At 38.0% G+C, this 24,154-nt stretch overlaps 1 protein-coding gene across 13 annotated transcripts in view; it reads right to left on the reverse strand.

The window, feature by feature from the left end:
• The window catches only part of RIMS1 (regulating synaptic membrane exocytosis 1), a 393,719-nt gene that overhangs the window by 33,458 nt on the left and 336,107 nt on the right, over positions 1–24,154 (reverse strand). Inside the window, exon 1 of one of the 13 annotated variants that reach the window (XM_087856961.1) lies at positions 2,762–3,053. The exons of the other annotated variants lie outside the window; for them this stretch is intronic. The gene's annotated coding sequence lies outside the window, so the exon portion shown is untranslated. Of the gene's footprint in view, positions 1–2,761; positions 3,054–24,154 lie in introns of those variants that run through there. 13 annotated transcript variants of the gene reach the window in all.

The following is a 24,154-nucleotide window of genomic DNA, read 5'->3' on the forward strand; positions in this document are numbered from 1 at the left end:
TAGAGTCCATAATCAGTTGACCATAAATAAGGGATACTATTTCAGCTAATCTGGATGGGCTCAATTCAGTCAGTTGGTGGGAGTTGAAGAGCAGAAGTAAGGCTTCCTTGATAAAGAAATTCCACAGCTTCCGCCAGTACCTGAGAGTTCTAGGCTGCCCTTCTCAGGGTCTGCCTTACGGATTTCAGACGTGCCTCATCGGCCCCCAGAATCACATAAATCAACAATCCCTTGTAATAAATCTCTCCTTAATATACATCTCGTACAGATTCAGATTCTGCTTCTCTGGTTGAGCCCGGACTGGTAGAGGTTTATACACCCAAACTGCCCTTCTCTACTCATTTCTGTTAAAGATATTGCCATTTTTCCACTATCAAACATGGTTATAATTATCATTCTTACTGCCTTATCTCCTGTACTTAATCCTTCCTTTTTGTGTCAGTTCGTCTCTCCATATTGAGATCCTTGTCATTTCAGCTGGATTTGGACCACCACAACAGATAAAGACGTTGCTGTCCTGCTCCATCTTTACCGGCTCTCCCACAGCCTAGCGTGTCACTGACGTGCTCCTATACGGCATTCCCACCGACTCTGCCACATTTACGTCCGTACCGCTGATGGCGACCTTCTGTTCCGACCAAGCTTTTTTTTTTTTTTTACATCCTATTCCCTCTTCATGACTTTACATTTTCTGCCTCCAAACTGTTCCTTACACCATCCCACCTACTACAGATGTCTTTCCTGTCTTTTCCCTACCAATGCTTTAAGATCACCTCGAAGCCTCTCTACTTACAACTTAGTCTGACCAGCCGAAGCTGCAGCCATCTTGCTCTCTAAACTCCTACATCGATTATTTCCCTATAAGTAAATCGGTAATTGACTATGCACTGCTCTATGAAAACGTAGTTTAATGTGACAGACTTCTAACAAAATCTCATTTATATATAACTTTTCATGTAAATACATATGATTTACACCTCTCCCTTTAGCACTCTCCTGTCAGAGTGCTTTGTGAGAGCGGTGCTCAGCAAATATTAACCAAGTGAGTTGCTGACTGCACCTGAGTAACTAAAGCTTACACTGTTAACTGTGTAAACATCTTCATAGATGACCAAAGTGGTTCCTAGTGATTGGTCCGTTGGGTAAAAAAAAAAAAAAAATATTTGAGAGCACACTGATTCTGTACTTTTGGTCTTAGATCAAGCTTAAAGTGTGAGGGAGAAAAAAATAAACTTTTTTACTTAGGTAGAAAAATAATTTTTTGATGCCCACTGACAATAAGCACAGATAAGCACAGATAAGAGGCAAGGGGACATTTCACTCAGTCGGTTAAACATGAGGATGGCATAAAACCAAACACATGTTAAGATTCCTTTTAAGATAAATGACTTAAACTAAACTCGGAATTAGGGGAGGGAAAGATATAAATTACAAGTGCATCACAGCCATCCTAAGTATATTTATGCCTTCTTTCCACAGATGAGCCCTGCTTCTGAAATTAAATATTAAGTGCTAAAACTAAAAATAAGGAATTAACTCCAAGTATTACTCAGAATATAAAATAAAAATATGAACACAACATAAGCAATATATAGAATACTCTTCTTTGCTAATGTATAAAGACCTTCATACACAAAAGTGTCCCCCACCAGATTCTGACTTAGATGTTTTTTAGAGAGAAGAAAGGGGGTTACTGATAAGTGTCGAATTTACCATATAGTTTATATGTTTAGTCTTTGGAGAACAGCTCAGTTTTGGAATATATACAAGTAAGACTGTCCTTTTCCAGAGGAATCTCAGAACGGATTTTGCACAAACTCTAGTAATAACAATACTACATTTTCAGCTTCAGCCAGACTGTTGTGACATCAGCGTATGAGTGAATAAGAAAATGAGCCAGGCAAAAATTTTTTTATCAGATTATACTTCTTTCCATAAATTACCTGAAAACTAAGTCTATTTTTGAAATTTCTTCAAGTTCTTAACATGCATATTTTCTGCTGATCTAAAGGTAATTAAAACATGTTTATCATTTGAGAATTTTAAGTGATTTCTCTGAAATACTGCTGGGAAAGATCTTCATAAATAGGTAGTCTTAGAAAAAAAAGTACAACCTATCATAAGCAACAGCTGACATGAGTCATCGTAAGTTATTCACACACATACAAGTTACATTTCTCTGGTCCTTGCCTGAAAAAGACAAAATGAAAGGCAAAATTTTTGGAACCTAAATAGAAAATAAAATTTCCAAATGCAAACTAAATATACTTCTTAATTTCCAAAATAAATGTCCATATAAAGTATTTGCATTTAATTGTGTGTAAATGGTGTGCAACACGGTGCAATTTCACATATAAATAAAATTGCTTTAAAGACAACTATAACTTTCTGAGAACATTAAGATGTATGTTTTGATACTAATGACTCAAAGCACTGCTTGATTTCAAATCCTGCTTTACAGTGCAGTAAGTCTAGGTTTAAAGCTAATCATATTAGACTTCACAATTTTCTAAATGTACCTGCAACATCCTTCTGTAAGTCAGTCATGCACCACATTAACAATTTTTTGCATTTTTTTCTTTTCATCCAATTATTAGTAATCTCAAGTGTAACACCACCTTTGAAAACTGTTAACACATCACTGAAAGCTTCAGACGAACACAGAAATTCTGCTTTTGGCTTTAGTTCTATGAAAAGTTATAAATTAACTAGCAACTTCCTGTTAGAACTTAGCAAATTCATACAAGGAACACAGACTTACCTTGTTTATCTTGGAAAAGTTACGAATCAGCATTAAGTTCTCAGAGAAAACCTAAAAGCCAAAGGAGCTCTGACCTAGTTTAAATAACTTGTCCTGTCTCTGGGTGGAATATCGGAGCTCTCTGCAGAGTCTTTACTTTCTCTCTCCCAATCTCTGTCTCTCTCTTTCTCAGCCTCTCTCTCCTCCCCGCTCTTTCCTCTCCCTTCTCCTTCTCGCTCATACACACAGTATGATTAAATTGCTCCTGTCAAGAGTGTTTTTTCTATAGCTTATTATAAGACCATGAAGTGAAAAATCACTCAGTAAATTTGCTATGTATCATCTCATAAATATGAAAACTGCTAAATAGCCACAATTTGAAAACTGCTACATAGTCACAAAATCTTAAGCTATATAATGGAGACATATTTAAATCAAACAAAATGAAAATACATTGCTTACTTTATTAAATACTGTTGTAAGAGATATCAGAGAAGTAAAGCTCAGGGCTAATACTTGATTTCCAGGGTAAACCTTTTTAAGGAGCTTTTACATGGGCAAGAGGAAGGCCTGTATTGATTTCTGGCATCATAAGCACTTGGCCTTCGAAATACACATATAACCCTTAAGGTGTCAAAATGATCACTTTCAAAATGGACTTACTAAGCACTCATAGGTTTCAGCTGCTTTTCCCACACCCTTTCTCATCCCACCCTCCTGCCAGGAGACGAGGTCTAGGGCCAGGGAAATGGTAAAGCACAGAACAGGAAAAGGGCCCAACCTTTGTTGAGTGCGTTTTATATACAAAGCTCGAGGCTCAGTGCTTTACACACACTTCCGCTAACCCTCATCCAAAGTCGCTGGTATTGGTGCTGCTCTATTTTGCAAGTATGAGAACTGGAGCTCAAGAGTTAAGACGCAGTAAGTGGCAAAACTATCACCCCCTGCGAGACCCCCCCCCCCACAGGTAAATTCCAAGGCCCACATCCTCTGAAACCTATATGATTCTTTAAGCTCTTTCATGACACTATGTTGAGGAAGGGTTTTTAAATGGCAGCAACAGAACCATTTTACCACGACAGTGTTTTTCCTGTGGTTCCTCCTCGCCATAATGGCACTGAGGAATTAAAGTCCAGAGTGTTCTGCCTTTTCCTCTTCTTCCTTCCAGTGCTGTGTTAAGAAAAGGAATAGGGAAAGGGAAGAAGGGTAATCACACTTCCTGGTTACTCAGGGCAATCCCGCTTGATGCCTGTTTTTCTACCACATCATTACTAGTGTTCCCTTTTTTACTCTCAAATATATTCCAGTTTGGATGATGGTTTATACAGTCAGCATATATTTAAGGAGTAGAGCAATACAAGTTAAACGAAACCTGCCTCAAAATAGTTGCAAGGTGATATCCTGTAATTCCAATTAGACTGTTATCAAAATTGAAATGGCAAGGAATGGAAGCCGACTTAACTCTAAAGTTTTTGCCTCGTGGTACCTGGTAAACAATGTATCTCTTTTAGAACTTGAAGTATTTATCTGGGTTTCCTGCATCAGGAAACATCCGTGGAGGCACCTTTGTTGGCACAACTAAAGCTAGTTAATGTGGGGCCAGACTAATCGATAAAGGGACAAGATTGTAACATAACTTTCAAATATAAAATGGCACATGTTCCGTCTTTCATTACCAGCTGCTATTTTTATGTCTTTGGATGTCCTGAAGAGGGGTGGTAGGGTGGTAGCCCACTGTGACACCTGAAAATCCCGCCTTGAGAACTTATCTCTTGAATAAAGTGCAGATTCCCTCAAAGGAATAATATGAAGCCATCTGAACTTTCAACAATTTAAATATACCAATTTAGAGAATCTCTTTAATAAGATGTATTCCACGTGATAGCCAAACATTAAGAATATATAGAAAACCACTTAAAGGGGCTTGAAAATAGATGGACACTAACCTTACTGGAAATTTACTATGCATCACAGAGTGATGGAGGGTGCTGATGGAAGAGGGCAGCCACATCCATGTGGAACGCCCTGGACAAAGATGAAATATCAACAAGAGTCAAGTCCTGCCAGAGGTCCCTAATGAAGAATGGAAGGCACAGAGAGAGGAAGCCAAAGAAGGGCCTCCACCAGCAAATACTGCACGTTTGGGCCAGTTAGAAAAAGTGGAAATAACCTCACAGAACTTGTGGCTTGGTCGAAGTTGTGCACATTTAACTGTGGTGGTGTTGTAGGGCTCCCTCCTCCCCCCACACACCCTGGCTGGGTACCTTTGGGTAGAGCCCAATCCGTACAACTAGAGGTGGAGACCCTGGGTAGGAGGCTATAGTGGCAGACATTGTTGGTGCCCTACCCATACCCCGCTGGCACTCACTGCTCCTGTATGCAAGGATGGATATCACTGCAGGTGCCTGCAACTCTCTGCTGAGGGCTCCTTTCAGTTGTTGCAGAGTCAGCTGGGTCCACACGGAAAAGAGGCTGGAAGTGCCAGGAAGTGAATGATCCTGGAACCAGTCCTCAGCCAGGGACAAATGGAAGTTGTTGGATAAATGCTAGTTTCTTTACCCTCAGGGGAGACACCTCTATGTGCTCTGCCATCCAATGGGATCAAGCCCCAGTTACCCAGAGCACTCATCTGCCACATAACACACCTTCTGTTGACTTGCTTTCCCTACCTCATTTCCCTATAATCCATACTGCTGCTTCCCTGGGAATCTGGGAATGACATGCACTCAAATCTTTGTCTCAGGGTCTGCTCTTAGGGGAGCCCAACCAACACAGATGCTGAAGAGAAGCGGATTCTATGTTACAAGGCTAGAGAGCTATGCGGGAGATGTAGGAAATTTTTCTTACTTAGTCCATTGATTAGTACTTTATAAATATTAGAGTGATGTGTTTTACTTGCCATAAACTATAAAAGACAAACGTTCCACAGAGAGCATGCGGGAAATACAAATATGGCAAAGCCTTCTTCAGACACTCCTTCTCTACAGAATGAAAACTCTTATGTGGCTATCCATCTTGGCTACTTTTAAAGGTATAATTATACCTCCATCAACAGAGAAATGTATCCCAATGATATATTTCCTTGTCATCAGGTAGCAAGCAGAGGTAGAAACTCTTATCAGAAGGGACACTAGAATGTGGCACGGTTAGTTAGAGATATGCAAAACCACAAAGAAAACATAAACTATGCCACTGGCAATCCTAGGGCAGAAAAATACTGGATCCAAAATTGAGTTCTATCAATAGGAGCAGGGTAGGGGATTTGGCCAATGGCCAGGATTGCAGAGGGAGAAGGAAACACGTGGAGTGGAGAAATCAGTGCCAGAAGACTGAACTGAAGACGAGGTACGTTCCTTGGAAGCTGGTGAAGAACACATTTCGTGCCCCCATGATCAGCAAGTCCTAGAAGGAGGGTTAAGTCTACAAGAATGGGAGGCTGTATGCGGATACCTCTCTTCCCAGCCGCCAGCAAGCACTAAATCAGGTAGAGAAGGCCTGGTGAGATTCAAGAAGGAACTCTCTAACTCCCCAATTATCCCCTTAACCATTTTGTTGATGCCTGAAATGCCTGTATTTAGGAAACTGTTCATTATACACTTAGAAATAAAATGCAAACACCTGGTCAAAAAACAGTATGAATGCGTCTCTCAGCATAAAAGCAACCAATCAGGTGTGCTTTCTACTTTTCTTGTATGTCTTAAATAGTGCTTGATGAATAACATTTTTAAACATTTCAAAAAAGGAGTCAATGTCAATGCAAAGGCATACCTACCAGAATCCTTTCGAAGAGAAGGTAGTTAATAACACGTCTTTATGTTTCAACTCCAAATACTTCTCTTTTATCCTAACTCATTCACTTACATCTAATCTTGCCTCTTCCCCCCTTCCCAGCCCCATGCTCCAAAACCAACAGGAAAAACTTTAAGTCTGCTTATACGATCATTCCACATCTTGGTTCAAAACTCCTCAGTAGCATGCTACTGCATTAAATGGAATCAAAATCTTAAGCGTGGTCATAAGCCTTGTCAGACCTGATCCCTACTTCCTCTCAAGAATGTTGCTCACCATTCTTTCCCTTTTCCCCCTGTATATTGTGACCTTCTTTGGCTCCTCAAAATTAGCATGGTTTTGCCATCCGAGGTCTTTGTCCATAATATCTACCTGGAATCTTCCTCTTCCCCTGCACTGACTCCCCTGGATTGCTCTATCTCATCCTTCAGGCCTTGGAGTAAACAGTCTAGGTTGAGCCGCCTTGTAGGGCTCGCTGTCATAGGGCCCTGCACCTCTTCATAACATTAAATGTGTTTGAGATGACCTTCCTATGTCTGTCTGGGAGCAAGGACCATATCTATTCTGCTTCTTACTGTGAGCCCAGAACAGTGCCTGGTAAATATTAGATTGTTTAATAAATGTTTTGAATGAGTGAATAAACAGGGACTTGATCCAAGGTCTTCTGGTCCCAAATTCCATATTCTTTGTGTCACTCTCCCAGAATACAAGGAATTGGACAATTAAACTGATGAGGGAAAAATGACAAAAATAAAAATGAACAAAGAGTTGGTCAGAAACCAAGCTTTGAAGGCATAATTTTGGCAAGGGTTCTACCTATTTATTTTTCATTTACCCAAAACAAATGGAAGTTTTAAAAGAGGCATTTTTATCACACAGCTGTTTTGTTTGATAAATGGGTATATTAAACAATTGAGGATAAAATTAGTTTGGGTTAAGTTGGGATATATTTATGCAGTTGGCCTTTTTAAAAGTCTGTATTTGGTGTCATCTTTTTTCTCACTACATAAGTATGTGCTTTAGTGTCTCATTTTGCATTTGTAATTTTATTTGTTCATTTTCTTAAAAGGGGCTTTCCATAGACTTCAGATCGTAAACTCTATAAAATCTAAATTGGCCTGTGATAAGTAGAATAAGTGCTCCTTCCACAACTGTTTGTGCCCTAATCTCTAGAATTTATGCTTCATTACATGGCATGTGGAAATTATGGTTGCAGACAGAATTAAGTTTGCTAGCCAACTAACCTTAAAATAATGAGATGATGCTGGAATTTCTGGGTCGGGGCAGTATGATCATAAAGGTCCTGACAAGAGGAAGAGAGAGACAGAAGGGTCAGAGTAAGATGTGATACAAGAAAGACTTAACTAGCCATTTCTGGCTTTGAAGATGGAAAAGGCTTGCAGGCCGAGGAATGAGTGCAGCCCCCAAGAGCCTGGGAAGGCAAGGAAATGGATTCTCTCCTAGAGCCTCCAAAAGGAAGAAAGCCCTACTGGTATCTTGACGCAGTTCGGACTTCTGACCTCCAGAACTGCAAGATCATTCATTTCTGTTGTTTTAAGCCACTACATTTGTGGCAATTTATTACAGGAGCAACAAGGAACTAAAGCACTGCCCCTATGCCAGAAGATTACTCAAAAACCTATTACCCTACAAAAGACTTCCCTAAAATTTTCTCTTATGTATAAAATGATCTCATGATCCAAATCCTGAGGATAATTATGGACAGTTTCCATAATTTTGAAAAAACTACCATTTATAAGGAAGATTTCTAAGGCCGGGAAACATAATCTACTATAAATCCATTTAGTCAAATATTTGTTAGGCACTTTAGAAGAACCATACATAGAAATAAAATAATGCCTTTTCTAAACCTATCCTCAGGTACACACACATGTATGTTTTCCCCTCATTAAGACTTTACACAAACCTACATTTATCTCTTTTGTGTGTGTGTGTGTGTGTGTGTGTAGAATGAAACTTTTTTTTAGTTTTTGATATAATGTTCAGTGATTCATTAGTTGTGTATAACACGCAAACCTACATTTAAATCCAACCACTACCACTGATATAATTTTTGGTAAGTTGTTTACCTTAAGTTTCCCTTTACGTAAAGTGGAAACAGCTTAGTTTTCTGGAAGGAATAGAAATGATGATATGTGACATACCCATGGCAGAATAAAACACCTAAAAAGCCAGTAGCTATTATATTAATATAATCGTAACTTTGTACTTGCAGATTTCACATTGAATAACATTGTACTGCAGACTCTGTATTTGCTCACAAATAAGGATTCTGACTAATAACATCTCCATATATGCTTGAAAGCAGTTGTTAATGGGAAGATATTTTATAAGTAAGATCAAGAAACAGCACTCTGGTTAGAAGCTAGGTGATAAAATATAACAAGTTAACATTCTACAAATGGGAACTTCAAAATTAGCATAGAGTATGATTATTGAAAGGGTGTTTATAGACTATTATTTAACACAAATTAAAATATTAGGAAAGCCAGATGCTACTTGTTGCTTTTAAGGAACGTGAGGGGAGAGATCACAATGTAGGAAAGCAGTGTAATAAGTAAGAACTAATAATTCTCTGCTTAGGACTTTGGGATGGCTATAACATTTGAATCTGGAAGGTGAACAAAACTCTGATTTGTAAATTATTCTGTTTTAGCCTAGTCACTCCAATGAAAGCAAACACATCTACCTGATAAAATTTTATACAGCTTGCTTTAAAAAAATCTTTGAGAACTATTGCATATTAAGTCTCTTTATAAAGGTTGACATAGAAGAACATAAGATGTTTCCAGAAAACTAGTAAGACAAATATTTTGCATGCTGGGTCATCTTCATGATTTTTAACAATAATTTTTTCAGATATGTGCTAATGGAAAAACAATTACTTTAAAACACATTAACACATATTTGGAACCCAATCTTGGAAAGTACTTTGCCTTTATGATTTATATCTTATGAGCATAATTTATTTCACGTGACTCTTGAAGGAAAACTCTTGTCAACTAGACATACAACCTTTGCTGTTTTACACGTTAATTAGAAGAAATGCACGTCAAAATATAATTTCCTTGTCGACAGGAGGATCTGGTGACTCCATGGGCAGTAAACGTTAAGTTACTAAGCTTTATTGCTTATGCTACTGAAATGCTCAGTATATTAAGGAGGGCCATTAAAGATGTGCCTGACAGACACTATGGTATTTGGGAAGGTCATTCTTTGGGGGAAAAAAGGTAAATTGCTTTCTAATGATGTAACTTAAAGTGGAGATGAAGCTCAGGGCGCACAGAAGAATGGGTGGTGGGAGTGACCCTGAGGTGCTTTTCTTTCCTTTCTTCCTTCCTTTTCTTTCTTTCTTTCTTTCTTTCTTTCTTTCTTTCTTTCTTTCTTTCTTTCTTTCTTTCTTTCTTCTTTCTTTTGATTTATTTATTTGAGAAGAGAGAGAGTGTGAGTGTGGTGAGGGGCAGAGGGAGGGACAGAGAATCCTCAAGCAGACTCCCCACTGAGCACAGAGCCCTATGCGGGGCTCCATCCCAGGACCCTAAGATTGTGCCCTGAGCTAAAATCAAGGGTCGGACGCTCAACTGACTGAACCACCCAGGTGCCCCCTCTGAGGTGCTTTCTAAATGCCTTAGGTGGCATATTAGGCTTAAGATGTCTCACCTCATCTGATATTAGTGACTGGGGCTCTGTCACACACCCTAAGGACAGTTAGTATCTTATCTGAAGACCTATCTATGGGCTTAGGTAGCATATAGGTAGTTAGCTGGAGTTTGATGTGTAAGGAGATCACGCAGCCCCTAAACTTCCACATCCATCCTCTCCCACCCCTTCTCCTGCCACAGTACAAAGGGTGTCTCTCCTCTTATCTGGATGTGATACCTCTCCCTCTTGCCTTCTCAAGGACCAAGCTCTATTGATTACATTCTCTTTTTATGTTAAAATGTCCCTTTCATTAGAATATATTTCAAAACCTATATTCTTTTCTGACCAACTCAATGGGCTCTTTCTTCTGTGTTCATTTCTCAGAGAATTACATGGAAATAATTTTTTTCCTTATCTGTCCCCACATAATCTCTAGTTAAGTTTAATATTTTGTTTGATAAATTCCAGAGAATTTATCAAAGCAGCCTTGGCTAATCAGAAATTCTGGAATGTCAGCAGCCACTTCTAAATAGTTCTTCCAGTTCTCATACAGACTTATACCTTTACTTTGCATTAGAAAAAGACTCACCGAAATGTTTTTGCAGTAATGATCTTCACACCAGAAGGGTAAAGATTTCTCCATCAGTTCATTATTCTAGCTTATCTATTAGACACAGTCTTTAATTATATTCTTTTGAATTCTATATTATGATGCCTATGCTTCTTATCATCAGTATCAGCACTTACTGTTTTCTGTTCTTCACTCACTCCTCTGAGGGGCAAAAGGCAAGAACATGTTTATATAACTATACAAATCCAGCAAGTGTTTTGGTAATTGACTGCACTGTATCACCGAAGTGGGGACACTGCTGACAGTCAACTGTTTTCTATCGGGCAGGAGATGTGTTGTAGGGAAATCAATGTAGGATGTGTGAAAGTAGGCTGCGCAGAAGTGAAACATAAAGGAGTTGAGCATCACCCTTAACTAAAAACTACTAATGGTTTGTTTTCTTGACTTCTCAGTCTCTGTAAGTAATCAGACTCAATATATTTTTGTGCTTAGAAAATATTAAAAAGTTACACAACCTTTAGCCTAATAATTGTCAATTACCAATTTCAGAAAAGTGGGCTTATGACTCATATGGTTATTAGCAAATTTTGTTCCAGGTTTATAGAAATGCTAAATGTTGAATATTATATATACATATGACTCAAGTAAAGAAAATCTGGATTAAAGTCACTGTTACACACAACAATTTACGGAACCCTAGATTATTCAGCTTGGTAGCAGTAGACACCATGTGTAACCTGATCCTAGTCTGCTGCTGCTGCTGGGAAAACTGAGGCTGAAAACATGAAATACACTGTGGACGGTCACACAGCTAGCCAGTGCAAGGGAGAGGTCCTACAAACCAGGCCTGTGGATCCTCGGTTCAGTACATCCTCAGTAAACATACATGCTTACAGGACAATCCTGTAAGTCTCTTGTTTACACTTAAAAATATTCTCCCCATACAGTACTCTTCTCCCAGCCAGGAAGTCGTGGACTTCTCCCTGTGTGTGCACCACTTTCAGCAAAACCGCTCCCTCCTCTGAGGGCAGGGAGGGCTCCCCTGCAGGATGCCCTCAGGCTGCTCCCAGAAGCCTTCAGCTCTCAGTCCTCGCCCTACCGGTCCCGCAGGGGAGCCTCCGTGAGGGTCAAACATCAGAGCCACTGAGAACCAGAAAGGTGAAACACAAGTCTTTTCTCTGGGGGATCCATGGAAAAGAATCTTTGTTCTTTAGCCTCCAAGCCAAACTGAATTCAGTGTGAATTACTGAATGAGTTCAGACAGTTGGAATTTGGTGCTAGATGATTATCTCTGGTTTGGTATCTCTGCTGCCCAATTAGTTGGGCTTTACTCTATAGTCATGCACGGCACTGAAAATCTCTGCTGTTTAACCCACATGTGTGGACATCTGGCCTTAAGACTGGCTTATGTTCCTGGGGGGGAGGGTTAAGTAGTGTTTTAGAGGATGTTTGAAGATAAGCGATAAACATGGAATTTCGAGAAGAACGCCCTTTTACATTTACTGGAAGATTTTGGAGAATTTTATAGTAAAGTAAACATGAGTATGTAATAGGTGAAAGGCTAACGTCTCATTAATTTTTAAGATAAAACTCAAGACTTCAAATAATCCTTCTCCTTTGGCTGTTTGAGGCTATGCCCTCAGTCCTTCTGGAGATAAGTGCTACTTTCCTTTGCCATTAGAATGATTCTGTGGAAAAGTTTGAGAAACATGGATCTTTTATTGTTATTATTATTAATTCTGGGGGACGGAGGGGTAAAGGGAAAGGGAGAGAGAGAATCTGCACTGGGCATGGAGCCTGACGTGGAGCTCAGTTTCACAACCCTGAGATCAGGATCTGAGCTGAAATCAGGAGTTGGACGGTTCACCGACTGAGCCATCCAGGCCCCCTGAATCATTTATCTATCCCAGCAGCACATTTCCAAATTCCAGAAGGCAAATGATAGAATTTCAAATCTTTCTGGAGCTCAGTGATTTGGAGTTAAAGTAGTTCTTAGTTCATATATTCCACAGATAGGAAATAATTATATACTGAAGGCAGCATTAAGGTCTGAAATCAGCTTAAAATGGGTATACCTTAGAGATCAATGTATCAATTCACTGGATAGAACATCAACTCATCTCTGGAGTATCACAGGATAGCCTGACATACTGGGCTGGGATCACCTTCCAGATTATGTGGAAGAATTGTGTCAGTGATGATATCCAATCTCCTTTATGTGTGTTGAGACTAAGCCAAAGAACTGTCTAGTACTTATCAATATAATCTTCTGAGAATCAACCAGGAGTCATCATGTGTATGATGAGAATGTCAAAAAGTGTGTTTTATTAGCAAATATGAGTTCATGTTCATTATAACTCAATTCTTTTGAGGGGAGAGGATATAAATAATGGGTAGAGAACTGAGATATAAGACAACTATAAATGGAAAGCCCAAACGTTTTTTTAACCAAAGCAATCAACTACTGGGAAACCACAGATGGTAGACATATACTATAATTCATTAAAATGTCATGCAATCTGAGAGGTAGAAATACCCATCCAGCACCTCTTGACGTAAGTCACTAATGTGAGTAGTTCCTGCACAATTTACCAGTATGAAAAACTAATTGCTTATTATAATGGTGTTTTCAGTTATCTTTATTTACATAAAAGAAGAATAAAAGAATTAGGCTTTTGCATTTAAAGGAAAAGGAAACAATCAAGGAACAATAATTTTAAGAACTGAAAAATTGTTTCAAGCCCAAATAAAGTATAATGCCATTATAATTCGGGTTATTTTTGCTTTAGGTACTTGAACTGTGAATACATATGTTCTCTTGCATTTGAGAATTCGAGGCTTAATAATAATATCTACATCAAGAAAACCATCTATAATGAACTAATGTTTAAAAAAGGACATGCTAGGGGCACCTGGGTGGCTCAGTCGGTTGAGCACGTGACTTTGGTCTCAGCTCAGGTCTTGCTCTCAGGGTCGTGAGTTCAAGCCCCACATTGGGCTCCACGCTGGGTGTGGAGCCTACTTAAAAATAAAGGACATGCTAAACTGTAACACTAAAGGATTTATGCATTGGTGCTGAACTATGCCAGCTTTACAGATGGCATAAAATCCAGCATAGATTGACCAGAAAATAATCTCATTCTTCTTCATCCTCATAATTGTGTTGTCAAAAATTATAAAGTGACACATAAGTACTGTTTAAAATTTTAAACAAAACTTTAGCTAAGCATCCAAAGTGGAAGTATTTATTCTTTCCATATTGTATTGCCTATCTTAGGAATTGATTGGTGACACTTTGGATGCATAGTCACAACACGTAATTTTTTCCCCTTCCTGGTTGGGTATATAGGTTTGTGAACTTCCTTAGCTGTTTAATATTTGAACACACCACTCAGCACAAAAAAAAAACAATGGATTTTCAGAAAATTTTTTTTTAAAAAAACCCCGAAAGCTGCTACTGGTAGCTAGATTCTATGGACAAAGCAGCAGCAGCAAAGATCCTAGCTCTGCCAATCTCCACTTATTCTACTTCAGCTTCCTCACAGGCAAACAGAAAGAATGATAGTAGAACCCACCTCATAGGTCTGCCTTAAAGACTAAATAAATTAACATTGATAAGGTAACCTGAAGAGTGACATATGTACTTGTTTGTTATTTAGACATATTGACAGAATCCAGGAGAAGTAACTGAGGAGTGGCGAGAGAGAGAAAAGAGAAAAAAAAATATGGCAAAATAGCACGTGCCTGGTGTTTATGACCACTTCCAAACCACCTCCGTCCCTCTCATGCCTCGTTTGCTCCCAGTACTCTCCTCATCGAAGTCTAGGAGAACCATGCATGCTGGGCATGGACAAATTTGAATTTTGTTTTGTTTTAAAAAGCACAGAAATGGCTTCACATAGTGGTCTATATGGTATGGGACAGAGGAAGCTGGACTCCAAGAGTCAGAAGGGGCCAGGAAAGTTTTAAACTGAGGAAGGAATAGAAATCATGGGGACAGTTTCAGAATTTGCCAGGCTTTGAAACTGGGGTAAAGAGGCTTCCAGATTACACTGATGGTGCACAAATCTTAAAATAACATAAGAAAGCACCAGTATTTTTAGACTCTATTTAAGAAAAAATAAATTCTCAAATGATTTAATTAATTATAATGAAAGAAATTTTACGTCACGTGTATGAGAACCAGTCAGCTGCTTGTTCCCTTCCATTGTATAACTCTGATACTAAGCCAGGACTGCAGTTCCCAGTCCCCATCCCTAGCATGTGGGCATGGTCATGTGATCACTGACGTACGGCATTTCTAGAACAGGGCTCTTCAGAAGCAGATGTATGTACTTTCTCTGTTCTTCTTTTATCCTTCTGCATAATGTGTAAAGAGCCTGGGTCCCCAACCCACTGCATGGAGGAGAGTGGATTGTCAACTATGAAGACCAACCTAAATTGTTAATTGAACAATAAACAGAATTTTATTGAACTTGAGACTATAGGTTTCAAGGTCAATTTTTAGAGGAGGTAGAATTATTTTAACCAATATATCAAGTTACTCGCAGATGACAGCACAGTATCATGACTAAGCATAGAGATGCTGGTACACTGAATCTACCAGTTATTGGCTATGTGATCCCAGGAAAATTATTTAATCTTTCTGAGCTGCGTTTCCTTATCTAAAAAATGGTAATAACAATGGTGCTTATTTTAAAGTGCTAGAATTGTGCCAGTCTGGCTCCTAGTACGTATCCAATAAACTCAGCCTTTATTAATATCTGTAATTATGCTTATCTTTGTGGATAAAAAATCAATTCAGTGAACAGAACAAACGAAATCTACTTTTCTTATAAGTATATAGTAGCAGTCCTCAAGATATAAATGACTTGCTGATAGCACTTTCCTGTCTTCTCTCCAACACAACTGACTTGTTCTACACTTAGTGCTATTAGGCGACCCTTGTAGACAACTGCCTGATACTTCCCTTATACCCATGCTGCCTTCTTCCCAGGGACCATTCATTCCTCTGCTGGTGCCTCACGACACACAGGTTGGGTAATAGGGACCAAAGGGAATCTCCCACATGGATGTACACAGTAGTCTTTAGCTCTCTTCTTCCTTCATTTCTCTTTTACAACTCCTTCTTAGCTATCCCAAGGAGATCTTTCCTTCTTTTGATAATCTCGTCAGTGCTCGGGAAGCAGCGACATGGTGCAGAGGAAAACGAGTACCATTCTGAACATGACTTCTCCCTTTGAGAGAAGACTATACAATTTGTGATATGATCCCTTCTACATACTCTCTTCTCCACAGAAAAACCTAGGAGAACTGTCTGAACCCGGAGATGCCCAACAGACTCATTTTTGTTAGATAACAAGAAATACAATCCTACAGTGTTTGAGCCTTTGTACATTGTAAGACAGCACGAGCAGCTAGTCCAGCAAGTGACTGGAGCGCAGTGCAGTAGCACGGTCCCGACAGCCGGCAGCTGGCTGACTGTCACTTCCCAGGCCAGCTGTGACGACATGCCCCGCTTAGAGCAGACTCTAGCTCGACTGGTAGGCTCAGATTCCAGCTCTGCCCTTACTAAGTGTGAACCTGGGCAAATTACTCTTTATGTTTCACTTTCCTGACAAGTAAAATAGGACTAAAATACAGTAAGGCACAGAACTGAAAAAAGAGTGGTGCGCGTTAACTCAGTCTTAATGTGTAAAATTATTTGAATATACATTTTATCATTTTCTCTTTATACAGGAAAATGAAATCCAAATTAAACATTTGTCTAGTTATATAAACTTCTATAAAAGTGACAAAATACTAACCACTGACATTGGATATTCTGGATATTTATAGATAATTATACATTTAACTAACAATTAACAGCACTTTAAACATACCCAGACCATGTAGTATGATGGTTAAGGACTCTCTTAGTCCATTCAGGCTGCTATAACAAAAATACTGTAAACTAGGTGTCTTATAAAGAACAAACATTTATCTCTCACAGTTCTGGAGGCTGGGAGGTCCACAATCATGGAGCTTGCAGATTCAGTGACTGGTGAGGACCCACTTCCTTGTAGACAGCTGTCTTCTCACTGCGACCTCACATTGTTGAAAGGGTAATTAGCTCTCTGGGGTCTCATTTACAAGGGTACAATATTCATGAGGGCTCTACCCTCAAGACCTAGTCACCTCCCAAATGCCTCACCTCCTAATACCACCATATTGGCCACTAGGTAAAATAAAAACATGATTTTTAGGGGGACACAAATATTCAGCCCTTAGCAAGGACTAAGACTCCAGGCATAGACAAACATTCAAATTCTCTCTGCCACTTATTGGCTGTTTGATTTTGGGTAAGTGACTTAACTTCTCTCAGCCTTTGTTTTTTCCTTGAAAATCAAGAGATAATACTGTATGTCATAAACTCTCCTAGCAACTGCCAGGGTTGTTGAGACAGTTGAATGTGCTGATGTACATTAAGTGCTTTGCCCAGGACCAGTCACATCTTATGGGCTGAACAAGTATTCACCATTCTTATTACTTACTGATAGCCACTTGATAAATGTTTGTGGAGCAAATGAAACGTTCGGCATCACATAAACATCACTGTCAGGGCTAGGTGGGATAAAAATGGGAGCCACTTAAGTTCAGTGGGGCAACAACTGCTGGTTTCAGGTCCTACGGACCAAAAGATTTAATGCTGGAAAAACAGGGGGAAACTTGAAACAAAAATAATGACTCTTTTTACCTTGGGGAAGTAAGTAGAGGGAATAAGACAGATGTTAGTACAGTACGCTACTAAAAACACGTTGTTTTAAAGATTAAAATTCAGGTGATATGTATGCAAAATTTGAACTATTTGGGCTCTTTACAACTGTATTAATTCTCACAATTATTTTCTGAAAGGAAAGAAAGGAAAATTATTAAGACCATATTAAATTTTATGGAAACTTTGGGAAATAAAGAACATATGTTTATATTACAATTAACTCCTTTAAAGCTTATTTTCCTCAGGAATCCTTCCTCAGTTAATGCAATCCTCATCTTTCCTAATATGACCAGGCTTTTAGTTTAAGAGCTTTCAATAATTTTGCACTCATGAGATAGTAAACCTGAAAGGCTCTGTAAACTGTAAAGTTCTATAAAAAGACAAGATAGCCCTCGGCCTTTTCTAAGTCAAAAATGAGCTTGTAAACAATTCGAGGGCAAGGAAAATGCTTTCTATTTGGGTGTACCATGAAGAATACTCACAGCAGAGTTCTAAAGGCCAGAGGCTTTTCTCAAATGCTAAGCTAAAGGGTATGCAATGAGTGACAACTCTACAAATAGAAAAGCAGAACAAAAGGATAGACAACTGGCATTACTTCGAGTAACGTCACTAAGCAACTTACAGAGTAAAAAGGTGTGCACCAAATTGTGCTATCTGGGCCAGAGAATCTAGGACGTGCTGAATATGAATTGAAAAGCACTGGTGGAGATATTGAGGAGACAGCTTCTGCATCCAGCACCATGAGCAGAAGGGAGCCAACACATCTCGGTTATTAAAACCAGTATCTATCACTGTATATAGACCAAATTCAAGAATATGGAAAAAGTATGCTTTTTCATCCTGGTCAATGCATGTAATGTATTACATTAAAATACTTGAATTCAGCTGTTCTTCCTTCATGTTTCTGTATATAAAATTTGGATCAGATTTTCAAAATTAATAACATGATTTATGAAAATGGATGTTTTTCCCCACAAAAATATAATGCTTTTGAGTCTTTACTTCGAAAGAGATAATAAAGAATCATCCATGAGAAGATAATATTGTTGTTAAGTATTATAAGAGTCAAAGAACTGAACTGAAAGTAAATTTTTACTTTGAAGATAAGTTTCCTATTCTGAACTTGCTATTCACATCAATCTTCTCAGTAAGTCTCTTAAAACATCAGTTGGTATTTTTTGGTTAATGATTTGCTGACAATCACAGAATTCCCATGAAATTTTATGTAATCTTTCCTAAAATGACATCTCTCTCTTCCTTTCTTCCTTCCTTCCATTCGTTTCCTTCCTTCCTTCGTCTTTTCTTCTTTTTCTTTTTCTTTCTTTCTTTCTTTCTTTCTTTCTTTCTTTCTTTCTTTCTTTCTTCTTTCTTTCTTTCTTTCTTTCTTTCTTTCTTTCTTTCTTTCTTTCTTTCCTTTCTTTCTTTCTTTCTTTCTTTCTTTCTTTCTTTCTTTTTTTCTTTCTTTCTCTTCCTTCCTTCCTTCCTTCCTTCCTTCCTTCCTTCCTTCCTTCCTTCCTTCCTCCTTTCCTTTCCTTTCCTTTCCTTTCCTTTCCTTTCCTTTCCTTTCCTTTCCTTTCCTTCCCCCTTTTCCTTTTTAAAAACAACTAGAATATTGGGTGAATTTCCTGAGATAGAAGCTGTAAATAGGAATCAGCATATTTAGTAGCAGGCTGAATCATACAGAGTCAATTAAACATCCCTTGAATTTATTTTCCTGTGGATTTCTGATCAATAGGCTTTCCTTTCAAGAACACTCCCTCATTAGAAGCATTGCATCTGTTTTCAGTTTCCATAATTCAGGTAGACGGTTCAAAGATTCTTTCTTATACTTCCAAATTCAGTGATAAAAATATTAAATTAAGATATTAATTGATTGGTTTATATTTCCTAATTAATATACTTCTACTTCATTAGGTAATGGCAAAGTGTTTCAGTACAACTATATGTTTATTTACAAATATGTTTATTTAGATATTACATATAATTTATAATTCTTTTCATTTGAAACTTTCCTAAACATAATATGATAATTTACTACCTGATTGTCAGAAGTTTTATAGTTTCAACTTAAAAGCTAAAGAAATGTGCTATTTCAACATACAAAAACATCCTAGGGTACTGAGTTTGAATCTGGAATACTGACTGTTATTTCTCCTGTAGTCGTAAAATATAAAGTCTGTTAAGCGTCACCAAAACTATGACTAATCACACATTCTTTAGTTATAAGAAAAGAATTTTTACAATGTAAATGATTATTTTAATAAGTATCACAATGTACTGGCCTGATATTAGAAGTTTTATTTTCCACATAGGAATTCACTAGCTGACTTGCAAAATGGTTCTAGTAAATCCATTATGACAGGTATCCTTTGTCTTTATCCCTAAGAAAAGATAGATTTCCAAAAATATAGATATTTGCACATTTCTTACCTAAGTATTTTCACAAGGTTAATTGACAGACTTTTATTAAATGAGGCGATATATGTAAGAGGGCATTGAAAACTGTAATATCTTTATCAATCATTATCAATACAAATTTCATCTTTCAGTAATTTTCTAATAAAATGTTACTTTGACTTTTACTGTAATGGTAGGGAAGTTACTATCACAACAATTCATTTACTGTCTCAAAATCTTAAAACGAAAAGTATCTCCTTGTTTACAGAAAGGTTAAAACTTAAAAGCAAAAAGGTGGAATTATCCAGTAAAATGTATCCAGATCAATGTCCAGGGGTTTTTGAAGGGATATATAAGGGAAAGAAAGGGAAAAGGAGGCAGAAAAATCACTTCTACTTGTAAAAATTTTTTAAAATTAAGATGTGTTGATGTCCTGAAAAGTAATAAAACCCAACATAGAAGAACAATTGCCTTTAAAATCTACCCACTAAAACCAGCATGTCATAATGTTAAATGAAATACCATGATATGATCAATTAATTACCACATGAGCACGATATTCTGACTGAGCAAACATCATACCCATCTAGCAGACATCTATCGAGAATATTCTTCACTAAAGGCACCGTCGTGTAAGACACTGCCGCCCTGCCCACCACCCCGGCAAAAACATCCTGTTGCACAGCTACTACCTTGAGTAACTCTGAAATTCATCTTGTGACAAGACCTTTACAGATATTTATGGGGCAGAGAATAGCGCCATGAGCACCAAATAAATGTCTTAGAGGAGTTCAGAGAATCACTTTTAGCCCTGATAGGAAGTTGGAATTTGGATAGGTCTTGAATGAAGAGAAGGATTTTGACAGGCAAGGTGACAGATTAAGAACTTTCCAAATGGAGGGTTTAGCACCTGTTAAGGTACAAAGAAAGAAACTCTAAATTGTGTTTCATACACCCAAGGAAGTCAAGTCTGGCTGGAGCACTGCCAGAAATGAAGTTCCATATGCGAGAGGCGGGAAGTAAATAAGAATCATTTACTCACGTCAAATAACAAACAAACCTTTTTTACCAATATTTTCCATTACACACACCTCATTGGTTTCTTATGCACAATACCTGTGACTTCATAAGTTAAGTTAAACTTTATCCAGATCAAATTCATGTCTGTGAACTTTCTGCTACCTTAACAAGAATAATTTGGGGGGCCTGGGGGGCAAAATTCAGATTAGGATGTGAGGAAGACTGAGTGGCTTGTGAGGAAAGAGACAGAACACAGAAATCTCTTTCAAAAAGTTTCATTAATTCAAGAAAGTCTTTGTGTGCCTAGTACAGGCATTGTGCTAAATTCTGGGGAGTAATAATCACTGAAATAACAGACACGACTCCTGAGCTCCCAACTGGGAAAATTAGAGTTGGGGAAGTGGTTTCACTACTTTATGTACGCAGCTAAGTCAAGGACCAATTCTTAGGACAAGGTTGAAGAGCTGAAGATTCTTATCTCTGTGGGGGGTGAAAAAGTCTTCATTCTGAAAAATCATTTTGTCTAGTGCGAGATGACACCAATAGGCACATAGTATACATGTCAACACTGCAGGAATAAAGGGGGGGGGGTTTGAAAGTCCCCGTAGTAGTATAAATTAACTTCGGACTCTGAGAAGCAGAGAATGTGTTTAGGTAACTATAGAAATGATCATTGTTCTCTAATGACTTCATCTGTACTCTGCCTTGTAGGCACTAAGTTCTTGGCCTAGAGCAAAGGTCATGAAACCTTCTCTTTAAAAGATTGGATAGTGAATATTTTGAACTTTGAGGGCCATGAGGTCTCTGCCTTTGTAGCATGAAAGGAGTCAAGGACCACACAGAAATGAATAAGCATGGCTGCATTTCAATAAAACTACTTATGGACACCAAAACTGAATTTCATATAATTTTTATGTGTCACAAAATATTACTCTTATTGTGACTTTTTCCAAACACTTGAAATAAACTGAAAAATCATTCTTAGCTCATGGGCCATAAGAAACAGACTTTGAGCCAGAGTTTGCTGACCCCTGACCTAGTATAGAAAAGGCTGGGTATTAGGGAACAGGGAGGGTTGGCCTAAGAGAGACCCTGGATCACTCTCTTGCAGATTATGCCTAACACAGGATAAACAGATGCACAAACGCCCTGTAAGTGTGTGCACAACGTGGTATATGTGACCAAGTGCAATTTCCTGAGGCCAGGGCTGACAGGAGGGACTTGACAGGAGGAACTCTGGGAACCCCTGATCGAGAAGAACTGGAGTTAGACCTCAAGAACTTGTATTCCACTAACCACTTTACACATAATGAGCAGAGAAAAACACTGGCTGGGTTAATCTGCCTCTCAGCACCATTCATGAATGACTCACCAACATCTGTTCTCTAACTACTGCCCTTTTATTTGGTTTCTCAGAATTACTAAGATTGCTAGTCGGTATTACTGTTAAGCCCTTTCTATATGCCAGGTACTTTGCTAAAGTGTCAACATAAATTTTCATTTAATTCTCACAACAGTCTTCTGAGGTAGGTACCATTTATTATTCAATTTTATAGTTGAAGAAACTGAGGCTCAAAGGGCCTTTAACTTTTCATTTTCCTTTGGAGTCTTCTAGATCCTGTGTTCTTACATTCTGACCCCAAATCCCATTTATATACTGATGATCCTCAATTGACTTAAAAACCTATCCAATGACTGTCCCAACATCGGCATGACCACAAATGACAAATAATATCTTTGCCCAGCAGTCGCTCTCTCAGTAAATGGCAAGATGCACCCTTATCCCTGACATTCCTCATCTCCCTACTGCCCAGCAGACTCTTGGATACAGAAGACTGTAATCACTTTCCTATTCACCCAGCTTTTTCCAAATCATTGCCTTCTGCAATGGTGTCCTAGGGGGTCTTCCTAAATACATGTGGTTTTTTTTTTTAAGTAAAAAAATGGTAGTATTACAGAACAAAATGAAATATTATGAATTTGTAAATATTTTTAAAAAGCTCTATAATCAAAGCATCTCTCTGTGTGTCTATGGAGTTGAATGGAGTTACAGTGAAGTAGTTAAGAACATAAACTCTAGTTCAACTTCTAAAAGTTGTGTGGCCTCAGGCAAGTCATGGAATCTGTAAAATGGGAATAATAATAGCACCTTATGACTGTGTTTTGAGGACTGGAGAAATTAAGACATGCAAAGCGGTTAAACACTGGATGGCACTGGGGTAATTAATAAACAACCACTGTCACTGCTGATGGTTTTATCAATATTAATAATAGAAATGCATAAAAAGATTAACAATATACTAATATTTTCACATTGAACTTGCTATTAGTGGTGGCATTGCAGGAGTTTTATTTATCTTCTTTTTGTCTTTCTGTGCTTAAAAATCTGAAAAATATTACTAAAAAAAATGAGCAAAAAATCGCTACATAAAATCACTCAGTGCTAAATGAGGGTGCATAAACTGGTCATCTGCTGTAAATATAATCAGACGTGTTCCTCATTACATTTGAGCTACCCAAAATATTTTATAACACCCATTCTGAAATTGATCTCATGTTTAAAAATTATCTTAGTATAGTTAACAATAATTATCACTATATGTAATTATTTGAGTACTTAGGATTGTAACTTTGAAGGCCCTTAATAAATGTTAGTTTCCTTTCCTCCTTCATATCCTAAACACAAATTAATTATAAAAATTAATTCCACTCAAATAAATATTTTTTTCTGACAAACCAACCTAAAAGTATATATACATATTAGCCAGATCCAGAATTTATAGTTCGGAGCGAGGAAAAGAACAAAAATAGAGCAGCTGGCATGTGTTTGAAAATACTAATCCTTATTAGGGCATCTCTTCACAAGATGAGTTGCTATAGCTGAATTGAATCTCTATTAACAGTAGTGAATTCCTAGGCCAGACAGCAACAGTAAATAAAAGAACCCGTGCTTACATTCATTTGATGGTTTTGCAGACTTGAGAATCATTTCTGGCACCATGATTTTGTGTTCAGGAAACAAAGAACATGAAACATTATGTTCCTCAGAATGTTTTTCTTGTGCCATTAAATGAATCAAGTAAATGAGGCACAGACAAGGAATCTGGATTTCAGCAAGATTTTGATAAATACAGCTTTCCATTTCTGAAACTTTTGGGGCGACACCTATCCTTTGTGAGAACGTTTTCGCTTTCATTGGTCATGATCAGCAGAGCCA

Source organism: Ursus americanus, chromosome 29, assembly GCF_024610735.1.
Source record: "Ursus americanus isolate L20-20 chromosome 29, mUrsAme1.1.p, whole genome shotgun sequence".
In the NCBI taxonomy this organism is placed as follows: Eukaryota; Metazoa; Chordata; class Mammalia; order Carnivora; family Ursidae; genus Ursus; species Ursus americanus.